Below are 12,774 nucleotides of genomic sequence, written 5' to 3' on the forward strand. Positions count from 1 at the left end.
TGTTAGTGTGGGAGGGAAGACTTTCTTAATGTGGGTGTGTTAGTGTGGGAGGGAAGACTTTCTTAATGTGGGTGTGTTAGTGTGTAACGGAAGACTTTCTTAATGTGGGTGTGTTAGTGTGGGAGATAAGGCTTTCTTAATGTGAGTGTGTTAGTGTGGGATGGAAGACTTTCTTAATGTGGGTGTGTTTGTGTGGGAGGGAAGGCTTTCTTAATATGGGTGTGTTAGTGTGGGAAGGCTTTCTTAATGTGGGTGTGTTAGTGTGGGATGGAAGACTTTCTTAACGTGGGTGTGTTAGTGAGGGAGGGAAGACTTTCTTAATGTGGGTGTGTTAGTGTGAGAAGACTTTCTTTATGTGGGTGTGTTAGTGTGGGAGGGCTTTCTTAATGTGGTTGTGTTAGTGTGGGAAGGCTTTCTTAATGTGGGTGTGTTAGTGTGGGAGGGAAGACTTTCTTAATGTGGGTGCCTTGGTGTGGGAGGGACGACTTTCTTAATGTTTGTGAGTTAGTGTGGGGGAAGACTTTCTTAATGTGGGTGTGTTAGTGTGGGAGAGAAGACTTTCTTAATGTGGGTGTGTTAGTGTGGGAGGGAAGACTTTCTTAATGTGGGTGTGTTAGTGTGGGAGGGAAGACTTTCTTAATGTGGGTGTGTTAGTGTGGGAGGGAAGACTTTCTTAATGTGGGTGTGTTAGTGTGGGAGGGAAGACTTTCTTAATGTGGGTGTGTTAGTGTGGGAGGAAAGATTTTCTTAATGTGGGTGCGTTAGTGTGGGAGGAAAGGCTTTCTTAATGTTTGTGTGTTAGTGTGGGAGGGAAGACTTTCTTAATATGGGTGTGTTAGTGTGGGATGGAAGACTTTCTTAATGTGAGTGTGTTAGTGTGGGATGAAAGACTTTCTTAATGTGGGTGTGTTAGTGTGGGAGGGAAGACTTTCTTAATGTGGGTGTGTTAGTGTGGGAGGGAAGACTTTCTTAATGTGGGTGTGTTAGTGTGGGAGATAAGGCTTTCTTAATGTGGGTGTGTTAGTGTGGGATGGAAGACTTTCTTAATGTGGGTGTGTTTGTGTGGGAGAGAAGGCTTTCTTAATATGGGTGTGTTAGTGTGGGAAGACTTTCATAATGTGGGTGTGTTAGTGTGGGAGGGCTTTCTTAAAGTGGTTGTGTTAGTGTGGGAAGGCTTTCTTAATGTGGGTGTGTTAGTGTGGGATGGAAGACTTTCTTAATGTGGGTGTGTTAGTGTGGGATGGAAGACTTTCTTAATGTGGGTGTGTTAGTGTGGGAGGGAAGGCTTTCTTAATATGAGTGTGTTAGTGTGGGAAGGCTTTCTTAATGTGGGTGTGTTAGTGTGGGATGGAAGACTTTCTTAATGTGGGTGTGTTAGTGTGGGAGGGAAGACTTTCTTAATGTGGGTGTGTTAGTGTGGGAAGACTTTCTTAATGTGGGTGTGTTAGTGTGGGAGGGCTTTCTTAATGTGGTTGTGTTAGTGTGGGAAGGCTTTCTTAATGTGGGTGTGTTAGTGTGGGAGGGAAGACTTTCTTAATGTGGGTGTGTTGGTGTGGGAGGGAAGACTTTCTTAAAGTGGGTGTGTTAGTGTGGGAGGGAAGACTTTCTTAATGTGGGTGTGTTAGTGTGGGAGAAAAGACTTTCTTAATGTGGGTGTGTTAGTGTGGGAGGGAAGACTTTCTTAATGTGGGTGTGTTAGTGTGGGAGGGAAGACTTTCTTAATGTGGGTGTGTTAGTGTGGGAGGGAAGACTTTCTTAATGTGGGTGTGTTAGTGTGGGAGGGAAGACTTTCTTAATGTGGGTGTGTTAGTGTGGGAGGGAAGACTTTCTTAATGTGGGTGTGTTAGTGTGGGAGGGAAGACTTTCTTAATGTGGGTGTGTTAGTGTGGGAGGGAAGACTTTCTTAATGTGGGTGTGTTAGTGTGGGAGGGAAGACTTTCTTAATGTGGGTGTGTTAGTGTGTGAGGGAAGACTTTCTTAATGTGGATGTGTTAGTGTGGGAGGAAAGATTTTCTTAATGTGGGTGTGTTAGTGTGGGAGGAAAGACTTTCTTAATGTTTGTGTGTTAGTGTGGGAGGGAAGACTTTCTTAATATGGGTGTGTCAGTGTGGGATGGAAGACTTTCTTAATGTGGGTGTGTTAGTGTGGGAGGGAAGACTTTCTTAATGTGGGTGTGTTAGTGTGGGAGGGAAGACTTTCTTAATGTGGGTGTGTTAGTGTGGGAGGGAAGACTTTCTTAATGTGGGTGTGTTAGTGTGGGAGGGAAGACTTTCTTAATGTGGGTGTGTTAGTGTGGGAGGGAAGACTTTCTTAATGTGGATGTGTTAGTGTGGGAGGGAAGACTTTCTTAATGTGCGTGTGTTAGTGTTGGAGGGAAGACTTTCTTAATATGGGTGTGTTAGTGTGGGATGGAAGACTTTCTTAATGTGGGTGTGTTAGTGTGGGAGGGAAGACTTTCTTAATGTGGGTGTGTTAGTGTGGGAGGGAAGACTTTCTTAATGTGGGTGTGTTAGTGTGGGAGGGAAGACTTTCTTAATGTGGGTGTGTTAGTGTGGGAGGGAAGACTTTCTTAATGTGGGTGTGTTAGTGTGGGAGGGAAGACTTTCTTAATGTGCGTGTGTTAGTGTTGGAGGGAAGACTTTCTTAATATGGGTGTGTTAGTGTGGGATGGAAGACTTTCTTAATGTGAGCGTGTTAGTTTGGGAGGGAAGACTTTCTTAATGTGGGTGTGTTAGTGTGGGAGTGAAGACTTACTTTCTTAATGTGGGTGTGTTAGTGTGGGAGGGAAGACTTTCTTAATGTGGGTGTGTTAGTGTGGGATGGAAGACTTTCGTAATGTGGGTGTGTTAGTGTGGGAGGGAAGACTTTCTTAATGTGGGTGTGTTAGTGTGGGATGGTTTTCTTAATATGGATGTGTTAGTGTGGGAGGGAAGACTTTCTTAATGTGGGTGTGTTAGTGTGGGAGGGAAGACTTTCTTAATGTGGGTGTGTTAGTGTGGGAGGGAAGACTTTCTTAATGTGGGTGTGTTAGTGTGGGAGAGAAGACTTTCTTAATGTGGGTGTGTTAATGTTGGAGGGAAGACTTTCTTAATGTGGGTGTGTTAGTGTGGGAGGGAAGACTTTCTTAATGTGGGTGTGTTAGTGTGGGAGAGAAGACTTTCTTAATGTGGGTGTGTTAGTGTTGGAGGGAAGACTTTCTTAATGTGGGTGTGTTAGTGTGGGAGGGAAGACTTTCTTAATGTGGGTGTGTTAGTGTGGGAGGAAAGACTTTCTTAATGTGGGTGTGTTAGTGTGGGAGGGAAGACTTTCTTAATGTGGGTGTGTTAGTGTGGGAGGGAAGACTTTCTTAATGTGGGTGTGTTAGTGTGAGAGGGAAGACTTTCTTAATGTGGGTGTGTTAGTGTGGGAGAGAAGACCGTGAGGATTTCTATTCCCTCTCATCCTGCCCTACCTCCCTCCCTCTTCCATCCTCTCTCTTTCCATTTTCCCTTCCCATCCTTCCCTTCTTCCCTCTCCCTCCCATTCTCCCTTTCCCATCCTCCCTTAACTCTCTCTCTTTTCCATCCTCCCCTTTCCATCCTTCCCTTCTTCCCTCCCCCTCCCATCCTCCCCTTCCCATCCTCCCTTAACTCCCTCTCTTTTCCATCCTCCCCTTTCCATCCTTTCGCTCTCTTATCATCTCTTATCCACTCCCTCCCATTCCTCCTCATCTTTCTCTTCTTCTTATTCATCCTGCCAATCTTCCTACTTTTTTTTTCTCATGTTTCTCCTCTACATCTCACTCCATCTCATTTTCTTCCTTTTACCCTATTTTCTTTCTCTTCTTCCTCCTCCTGCCTCTCTTTTCTCTTCCTCCTGCCTCTCTTTTCTCTTCCTCCTGCCTCTTTTTTCCTTTCTCCTCCAATTCCACTTCTTTCTTCTTCCAATCTTTCCCTTCCTCCTTCAATGCCCCCTCCCTTCTCTGTGCTCCCTTCTCTTCTGACTCCTCCCTTCCTTTCCCTCCCCTTTTCTTATTCATCATTTACCTTTGCCTCCTCCTCCTCCTCCTCTTCTTCCCGCGTCTTCCTCCTCCTCCTCCTCCTCCTCCTGCTGCTGTCCTCTCACTAAGTCTTAAGAACAGCAGCCATAACGAATCACCAAAGTGCTTTCTCTCTTTCTCTCCCAGTCAGTTCATTTCTCTTCCTCTGCTTTCTTCCACTGACAGTATCTATCTCTCTTATTAATCTTTCCTTCCTTCATCACTCCCTGCCACTCTCCCTCCATCTCTAGCTCTCTTCTTTTCTCATTCTGTGTTTTGCCAGTTTTCTATTCACTTATTACTCCCACTTTCTCCTTTCTCTGTGACACTCTTCCTATCACCCTTCCTTTCTTACTCTTTTTCTAACTTCCTTCTCTCTGCCTCTCCTTCCATCCCACCATCTTCCCTCCCTCTCTCCTTGTCTCTCCATCACTCCTAGCTGTACCTCGCTCTACCTTCATACAGAGTCTCGTTTGAGTGACCAACGCCACACTGATTACACTAATGGCTTTGTGAACTAGGTCACTGTGAGCGAGAGAGGGAGAGAGAGAGAGAGAGAGAGAGAGAGAGAGAGAGAGAGAGAGAGAGAAAGAGAAAGGGAGAGACTAACTAGAAAATGAATACAGAATTCCAGTTATAATTAATCATATCCAGTGTTGCGTCTCTCCTGAAAATCCCTAATGACTTCGCTGTAATTAAAGCAAAAAATGCAAAATTTAAAGGCCTTAAGCCATGCTGTATTATATATATATATATATATATATATATATATATATATATATATATATATATATATATATATATATATATATATATATATATATATATATATATATATATATATATATATATATATATATACTTAATTTAAGTTGTAATAAACGACTGCAAATGAATAAATAGAGAAATGGACGGGGAGCTTAACTGTGGTCCTAGGAATGCCAGTGCCCAGGGCTTGACCGCTGACCTACGGAACATCTAATATGTCAGATTGAGGAGTATTTCGGTACGTGTTTATTATCAGCGGCCCAGGAGCTGTACCAGTAAATCTTTCATTACCTCCCTCAAAGCCATATAGTTTGCATCACTGCAGTGATTTTGTTCATTCTGTGCCACTGCCCAGTTTTGGTGTTCAGTTTGTACCACTGACAAGTGTTATTGTTCAGTTTGTACCACTGACCAGTGTTATTGTTCAATTTGTACTACTGACCAGTGTTATTGTTCAGTTTGTAGCTCTGACTAGTATTATTGTTCAATTTGTACTACTGACCAGTGTTACTGTTCAATTTGTACCACTGACCAGCGTTATTGTTCAGTTTGTACCCCTGACCAGTGTTATTGTTAAGTTTGTACCACTGACTAGTGTTATTGTTCACTTTGTACTACTGACAAGTGTTATTGTTCAGTTTGTACCCCTGACCAGTGTTATTGTTCAGTTTGTACCACTGACCAGTGTTATTGTTCAGTTTGTACCCCTGACCAGTGTTATTGTTCAGTTTGTACCACTGACCAGTGATATTGTTCAGTTTGTACCACTGACCAGTGTTATTGTTCAGTTTGTACCACTGACCAATATTAATGTTCAGTTTGTACCACTGGCCAGTATTTTTGTTCAGTTTGTACCACTGACCACTGTTATTGTTCAATTTGTACCCGAGACCAGTGTTATTGTTCAGTTTGTGCCACTGACCAGTGTTATTGTTCAGTTTGTACCACTGACAAGGGTTATTGTTCAGTTTGTACTACTGACCAGTGTTATTGTTCAGTTTGTACCACTGACCAGTGTTATTGTTCAGTTTGTACCACTGACCAGTGTTATTGTTCAGTTTGTACCAATGACCAGTGTTATTGTTCAGTTTGTACCACTGATCAGTGTTATTGTTCAGTTTGTACTACTGACCAGTGTTATTGTTCAGTTTGTACCACTGACCAATATTATTGTTCAGTTTGTACCACTGACCAGTGTTATTGTTCAGTTTGTACCACTGACCAGTGTTATTGTTCAGTTTGTACTACTGACCAGTGTTATTGTTCAGTTTGTACAATTGACCAGTGTTATTGTTCAGTTTGTACCACTGACCAGTGTTATTGTTCAGTTTGTACCACTGACCAGTGTTATTGTTCAGTTTGTATAACTGACCAGTGTTATTGTTCAGTTTGTACCACTGACAAGTGTTATTGTTCAGTTTGTACCACTGACCAGTGTTATTGTTCAGTTTGTACCACTGACAAGTGTTATTGTTCAGTTTGTACCACTGACCAGTGTTATTGTTCAGTTTGTACCACTGACCATTGTTATTGTTCAGTTTGTACCACTGAACAGTGTTATTGTTCAGTTTGTACCACTGACCAGTGTTATTGTTCAGTTTGTACCACTGACAAGTGTTATTGTTCAGTTTGTACCACTGATCAGTGTTATTGTTCAGTTTGTACCACTGACAAGTGTTATTGTTCAGTTTGTACCACTGACCATTGTTATTGTTCAGTTTGTACTACTGACCAGTGTTATTGTTCAGTTTGTACCACTGACCAGTGTTATTGTTCAATTTGTACCACTGACCAGTGTTATTGTTCAGTTTGTACCACTGACCAGTGGTATTGTTCAGTTTGTACCACTGACCAGTGTTATTGTTCAGTTTGTGCCACTGACCAGTGGTATTGTTCAGTTTGTACCACTGACCAGTGTTATTGTTCAGTTTGTACCACTGAACAGTGGTATTGTTCAGTTTGTACCACTGACCAGTGTTATTGTTCAGTTTGTACCACTGACCAGTGTTATTGTTCAGTTTGTACCACTGACCAGTGTTATTGTTCAGTTTGTACCACTGACCAGTGGTATTGTTCAGTTTGTACCACTGACCAGTGTTATTGTTCAGTTTGTACCACTGACCAGTGTTATTGTTCAGTTTGTACCACTGACCAGTGTTATTGTTCAGTTTGTGCCACTGACCAGTGGTATTGTTCAGTTTGTACCACTGAACAGTGGTATTGTTCAGTTTGTACCACTGACCAGTGTTATTGTTCAGTTTGTACCACTGACTAGTGGTATTGTTCAGTTTGTACCACTGACCAGTGTTATTGTTCAGTTTGTACCACTGACTAGTGGTATTGTTCAGTTTGTACCACTGACCAGTGTTATTGTTCAGTTTGTACCACTGACTAGTGGTATTGTTCAGTTTGTACCACTGACCAGTGTTATTGTTCAGTTTGTACCACTGACTAGTGGTATTGTTCAGTTTGTACCACTGACCAGTGTTATTGTTCAGTTTGTACCACTGACTAGTGGTATTGTTCAGTTTGTACCACTGACCAGTGTTATTGTTCAGTTTGTACCACTGACTAGTGGTATTGTTCAGTTTGTACCACTGACCAGTGTTATTGTTCAGTTTGTACCACTGACCAGTGTTATTGTTCAATTTGTACCACTGACCAGTGTTATTGTTCAGTTTGTAACACTGACCAGTGGTATTGTTCAGTTTGTACCACTGACCAGTGGTATTGTTCAGTTTGTACCACTGACCAGTGGTATTGTTAAACTTTTATTTCATAAATAATAAAATAATTTACATGTATATTTTCACTTACAAATATGAAGGAATTTTGTCATAAATACACTGATTTATTTTGTTTTCTGGCTTTAACTGTGAGAAAGTTTTCTGGCTTTAACTGTGAGAAAGTTTTCTGGCTTTAACTGTGAGAAAGTTTTCTGGCTTTAACCGTGAGAAAGTTTTCTGGCTTTAACTGTGAGAAAGTTTTCTGGCTTTAACTGTGAGAAAGTTTTCTGGCTTTAACAGTGAGAAAGTTTTCTGGCTTTAACCGTGAGAAAGTTTTCTGGCTTTAACTGTGAGAAAGTTTTCTGGCTTTAACCGAGAGAAAGTTTTCTGGCTTTAACAGTGAGAAAGTTTTCTGGCTTTAACCGTGAGAAAGTTTTCTGGCTTTAACTGTGAGAAAGTTTTCTGGCTTTAACTGTGAGAAAGTTTTCTGGCTTTAACTGTGAGAAAGTTTTCTGGCTTTAACTGTGAGAAAATTTTCTGGCTTTAACCGTGAGAAAGTTTTCTGGCTTTAACTGTGAGAAAGTTTTCTGGCTTTAACCGTGAGAAAGTTTTCTAGCTTTAACCGTGAGAAAGTTTTCTGGCTTTAACCGTGAGAAAGTTTTCTGGCTTTAACTGTGAGAAAGTTTTCTGGCTTTAACCGTGAGAAAGTTTTCTGGCTTTAACCGTGAGAAAGTTTTCTGGCTTTAACCGTGAGAAAGTTTTCTGGCTTTAACCGTGAGAAAGTTTTCTGGCTTTAACCGTGAGAAAGTTTTCTGGCTTTAACTGTGAGAAAGTTTTCTGGCTTTAACCGTGAGAAAGTTTTCTGGCTTTAACCGTGAGAAAGTTTTCTGGCTTTAACCGTGAGAAAGTTTTCTGGCTTTAACCGTGAGAAAGTTTTCTGGCTTTAACTGTGAGAAAGTTTTCTGGCTTTAACCGTGAGAAAGTTTTCTGGCTTTAACTGTGAGAAAGTTTTCTGGCTTTAACCGTGAAAAAGTTTTCTGCATTTAACTGTTAGAAAGTTTTCTGGCTTTAACTGTGAGAAAGTTTCCTGGATTTAACTGTGAGAAAGTTTTCTGGCTTTAACTGTGAGAAAGTTTTCTGGCTTTAACTGTGAGAAAGTTTTCTGGCTTTAACTGTGAGAAAGTTTTCTGGCTTTAACTGTGAGAAAGTTTTCTGGCTTTAACTGTGAGAAAGTTTTCTGGCTTTAACTGTGAGAAAGTTTTCTGGCTTTAACTGTAAGAAAGTTTTCTGGCTTTAACTGTGAGAAAATTTTCTGGCTTTAACTGTGAGAAAGTTTTCTGGCTTTAACTGTGAGAAAGTTTTCTGGCTTTAACCGTGAAAAAGTTTTCTGGCTTTAACTGTGAGAAAGTTTTCTGGCTTTAACTGTGAGAAAGTTTCCTGGATTTAACTGTGAGAAAGTTTTCTGGCTTTAACTGTGAGAAAGTTTTCTGGCTTTAACTGTGAGAAAGTTTTCTGGCTTTAACTGTGAGAAAGTTTTCTGGCTTTAACTGTGAGAAAGTTTTCTGGCTTTAACTGTGAGAAAGTTTTCTGGCTTTAACTGTGAGAAAGTTTTCTGGCTTTAACTGTGAGAAAGTTTTCTGGCTTTAACTGTGAGAAAGTTTTCTGGCTTTAACTGTGAGAAAGTTTTCTGGCTTTAACTGTGAGAAAGTTTTCTGGCTTTAACTGTGAGAAAGTTTTCTGGCTTTAACTTTGAGAAAGTTTTTTGGCTTTAACTGTGAGAAAATTTTCTGGCTTTAACTGTGAGAAAGTTTTCTGGCTTTAACTGTGAGAAAGTTTTCTGGCTTTAACCGTGAAAAAGTTTTCTGCATTTAACTGTTAGAAAGTTTTCTGGCTTTAACTGTGAGAAAGTTTACTGGATTTAACTGTGAGAAAGTTTTCTGGCTTTAACTGTGAGAAAGTTTTCTGGCTTTAACTGTGAGAAAGTTTTCTGGCTTTAACTGTGAGAAAGTTTTCTGGCTTTAACTGTGAGAAAGTTTTCTGGCTTTAACTGTGAGAAAGTTTTCTGGCTTTAACTGTGAGAAAGTTTTCTGGCTTTAACTGTAAGAAAGTTTTCTGGCTTTAACTGTGAGAAAATTTTCTGGCTTTAACTGTGAGAAAGTTTTCTGGCTTTAACTGTGAGAAAGTTTTCTGGCTTTAACCGTGAAAAAGTTTTCTGGCTTTAACTGTGAGAAAGTTTTCTGGCTTTAACTGTGAGAAAGTTTCCTGGATTTAACTGTGAGAAAGTTTTCTGGCTTTAACTGTGAGAAAGTTTTCTGGCTTTAACTGTGAGAAAGTTTTCTGGCTTTAACTGTGAGAAAGTTTTCTGGCTTTAACTGTGAGAAAGTTTTCTGGCTTTAACTGTGAGAAAGTTTTCTGGCTTTAACTGTGAGAAAGTTTTCTGGCTTTAACTGTGAGAAAGTTTTCTGGCTTTAACTGTGAGAAAGTTTTCTGGCTTTAACTGTGAGAAAGTTTTCTGGCTTTAACTGTGAGAAAGTTTTCTGGCTTTAACTGTGAGAAAGTTTTCTGGCTTTAACTGTGAGAAAGTTTTTTGGCTTTAACTGTGAGAAAATTTTCTGGCTTTAACTGTGAGAAAGTTTTCTGGCTTTAACTGTGAGAAAGTTTTCTGGCTTTAACTGTGAGAAAGTTTTCTGGCTTTAACTGTGAGAAAGTTTTCTGGCTTTAACTGTGAGAAAGTTTTCTGGCTTTAACTGTTAGAAAGTTTTCTGGCTTTAACTGTGAGAAAGTTTCCTGGATTTAACTGTGAGAAAGTTTTCTGGCTTTAACTGTGAGAAAGATTTCTGGCTTTAACTGTGAGAAAGTTTTCTGGCTTTAACTTTGAGAAAGTTTTCTGGCTTTAACTGTGAGAAAGTTTTCTGGCTTTAACTGTGAGAAAGTTTTCTGGCTTTAACTGTGAGAAAGTTTTCTGGCTTTAACTGTAAGAAAGTTTTCTGGCTTTAACTGTGAGAAAATTTTCTGGCTTTAACTGTGAGAAAGTTTTCTGGCTTTAACTGTGAGAAAGTTTTCTGGCTTTAACCGTGAAAAAGTTTTCTGGCTTTAACTGTGAGAAAGTTTTCTGGCTTTAACTGTGAGAAAGTTTCCTGGATTTAACTGTGAGAAAGTTTTCTGGCTTTAACTGTGAGAAAGTTTTCTGGCTTTAACTGTGAGAAAGTTTTCTGGCTTTAACCTTTAGAAAGTTTTCTGGCTTTAACCGTGAGAAAGTTTTCTGGCTTAAACTGTGAGAAAGTTTTCTGGCTTTAACCGTGAGAAAGTTTTCTGGCTTTAACCGTGAGGAAGTTTTCTGTCTTTAACCGTGAGAAAGTTTTCTGGCTCTAACCTTGAGAAAATTTTCTGGCTCTAACTGTGAGAAAGTTTTCTGGCTTTAACTGTGAGAAAGTTTTCTGGCTTTAAGTGTGAGAAAGTTTTCTGGCTTTAACTGTGAGAAAGTTTTCTGGCTTTAACTGTGAGAAAATTTTCTGGCTCTAACTGTGAGAAAGTTTTCTGGCTTTAACTGTGAGAAAGTTTTCTGGCTTTAAATGTGAGAAAGTTTTCTGGCTTTAACTGTGAGAAAGTTTTCTGGCTTTAACTGTGAGAAAGTTTTCTGGCTTTAACTGTGAGAAAGTTTTCTGGCATTAACTGTGAGAAAGTTTTCTGGCTTTAACCGCGAGAAAGTTTTCTAGCTTTAACCGAAAAAAAGTTTTCTGGCTTTAACTGTTAGAAAGTTTTCTGTCTTTAACCGTGAGAAATTTTTCTGGCTTTAACCGTGAGAAAGTTTTCTGGCTTTAACCGTGAGAAAGTTTTCTGGCTTTAACTGTGAGAAAGTTTTCTGGCTTTAACTGTGTGAAAGTTTTCTGGCTTTAACTGTGAGAAAGTTTTCTGGCTTTAACTGTGAGAAAGTTTTCTGGCTTTAAGAGTGAGAAAGTTTTTTGGCTTTAACTGTGAGAAAGTTTTCTGGCTTTAACTGTGGGAAAGTTTTCTGGTTTTAACTTTGAGAAAGTGTTCTGGCTTTAACCGTGAGAAAGTTTTCTGGCTTTAACTGTGAGAAAGTTTTCTGGCTTTAACTGTGAGAAAGTTTTCTGGCTTTAACTGTGAGAAAGTTTTCTGGCTTTAACTGTGATAAAGTTTTCTGGCTTTAACTGTGAGAAAGTTTTCTGGTTTTAACTGTGAGAAAGTTTTCTGGCTTTAATCGAGAGAAAGTTTTCTGGCTTTAACTGTGAGAAAGTTTTCTGGCTTTAACCGTGAGAAAGTTTTCTGGCTTTAACTGGGAGAAAGTTTTCTGGCTTTAACCGTGAGACTGGTTTCTGGTTTTAACGGTGAGAAAATTTTCTCTCTTTAACTGTGAGAAAGTTTTCTGGTTTTAACTGTGAGAAAGTTTTCTGGCTTTAACCGTGAGAAAGTTTTCTGGCTTTAACTGTGAGAAAGTTTTCTGGCTTTAACTGTGAGAAAGTTTTCTGGCTTTAACTGTGAGAAAGTTTTCTGGCTTTAACTGTGAGAAAGTTTTCTGGCTTTAACAGTGAGAAAGTTTTCTGGCTTTAACTGTGAGAAAGTTTTCTGTCTTTAACCGTGAGAAAGTTTTCTGGCTTTAACCGTGAGAAAGTTTTCTGGCATTAACCGTGAGAAAGGTTTCTGGTTTTAACGGTGAGAAAGTTTTCTCTCTTTAACTGTGAGAAAGTTTTCTGGCTTTAACTGTGAGAAAGTTTTCTGTCTTTAACTGTGAGAAAGTTTTCTGGCTTTAACTGTGAGAAAGTTTTCTGGCTTTAACTGTGAGAAAGTTTTCTGGCTTTAACTGTGAGAAAGTTTTCTGTTTTAACTGTGAGAAAGTTTTCTGGCTTTAACCGTGAGAAAGTTTTCTGGCTTTAACTGTGAGAAAGTTTTTTGGCTTTAACTGTGAGAAAATTTTATGGCTTTAACTGTGAGAAAGTTTTCTGGCTTTAACTGTGAGAAAGTTTTCTGGCTTTAACCGTGAAAAAGTTTTCTGCCTTTAACTGTTAGAAAGTTTTCTGGCTTTAACTGTGAGAAAGTTTCCTGGATTTAACTGTGAGAAAGTTTTCTGGCTTTAACTGTGAGAAAGTTTTCTGGCTTTAACTGTGAGAAAGTTTTCTGGCTTTAACTGTGAGAAAGTTTTCTGGCTTTAACTGTGAGAAAGTTTTCTGGCTTTAACTGTGAGAAAGTTTTCTGGCTTTAACTGTGAGAAAGTTTTCTGGCTTTAACTGTAAGAAAGTTTTC

This window comes from Cherax quadricarinatus, chromosome 19 (assembly GCF_038502225.1).
Source record: "Cherax quadricarinatus isolate ZL_2023a chromosome 19, ASM3850222v1, whole genome shotgun sequence".
Lineage (NCBI taxonomy): Eukaryota > Metazoa > Arthropoda > Malacostraca > Decapoda > Parastacidae > Cherax > Cherax quadricarinatus.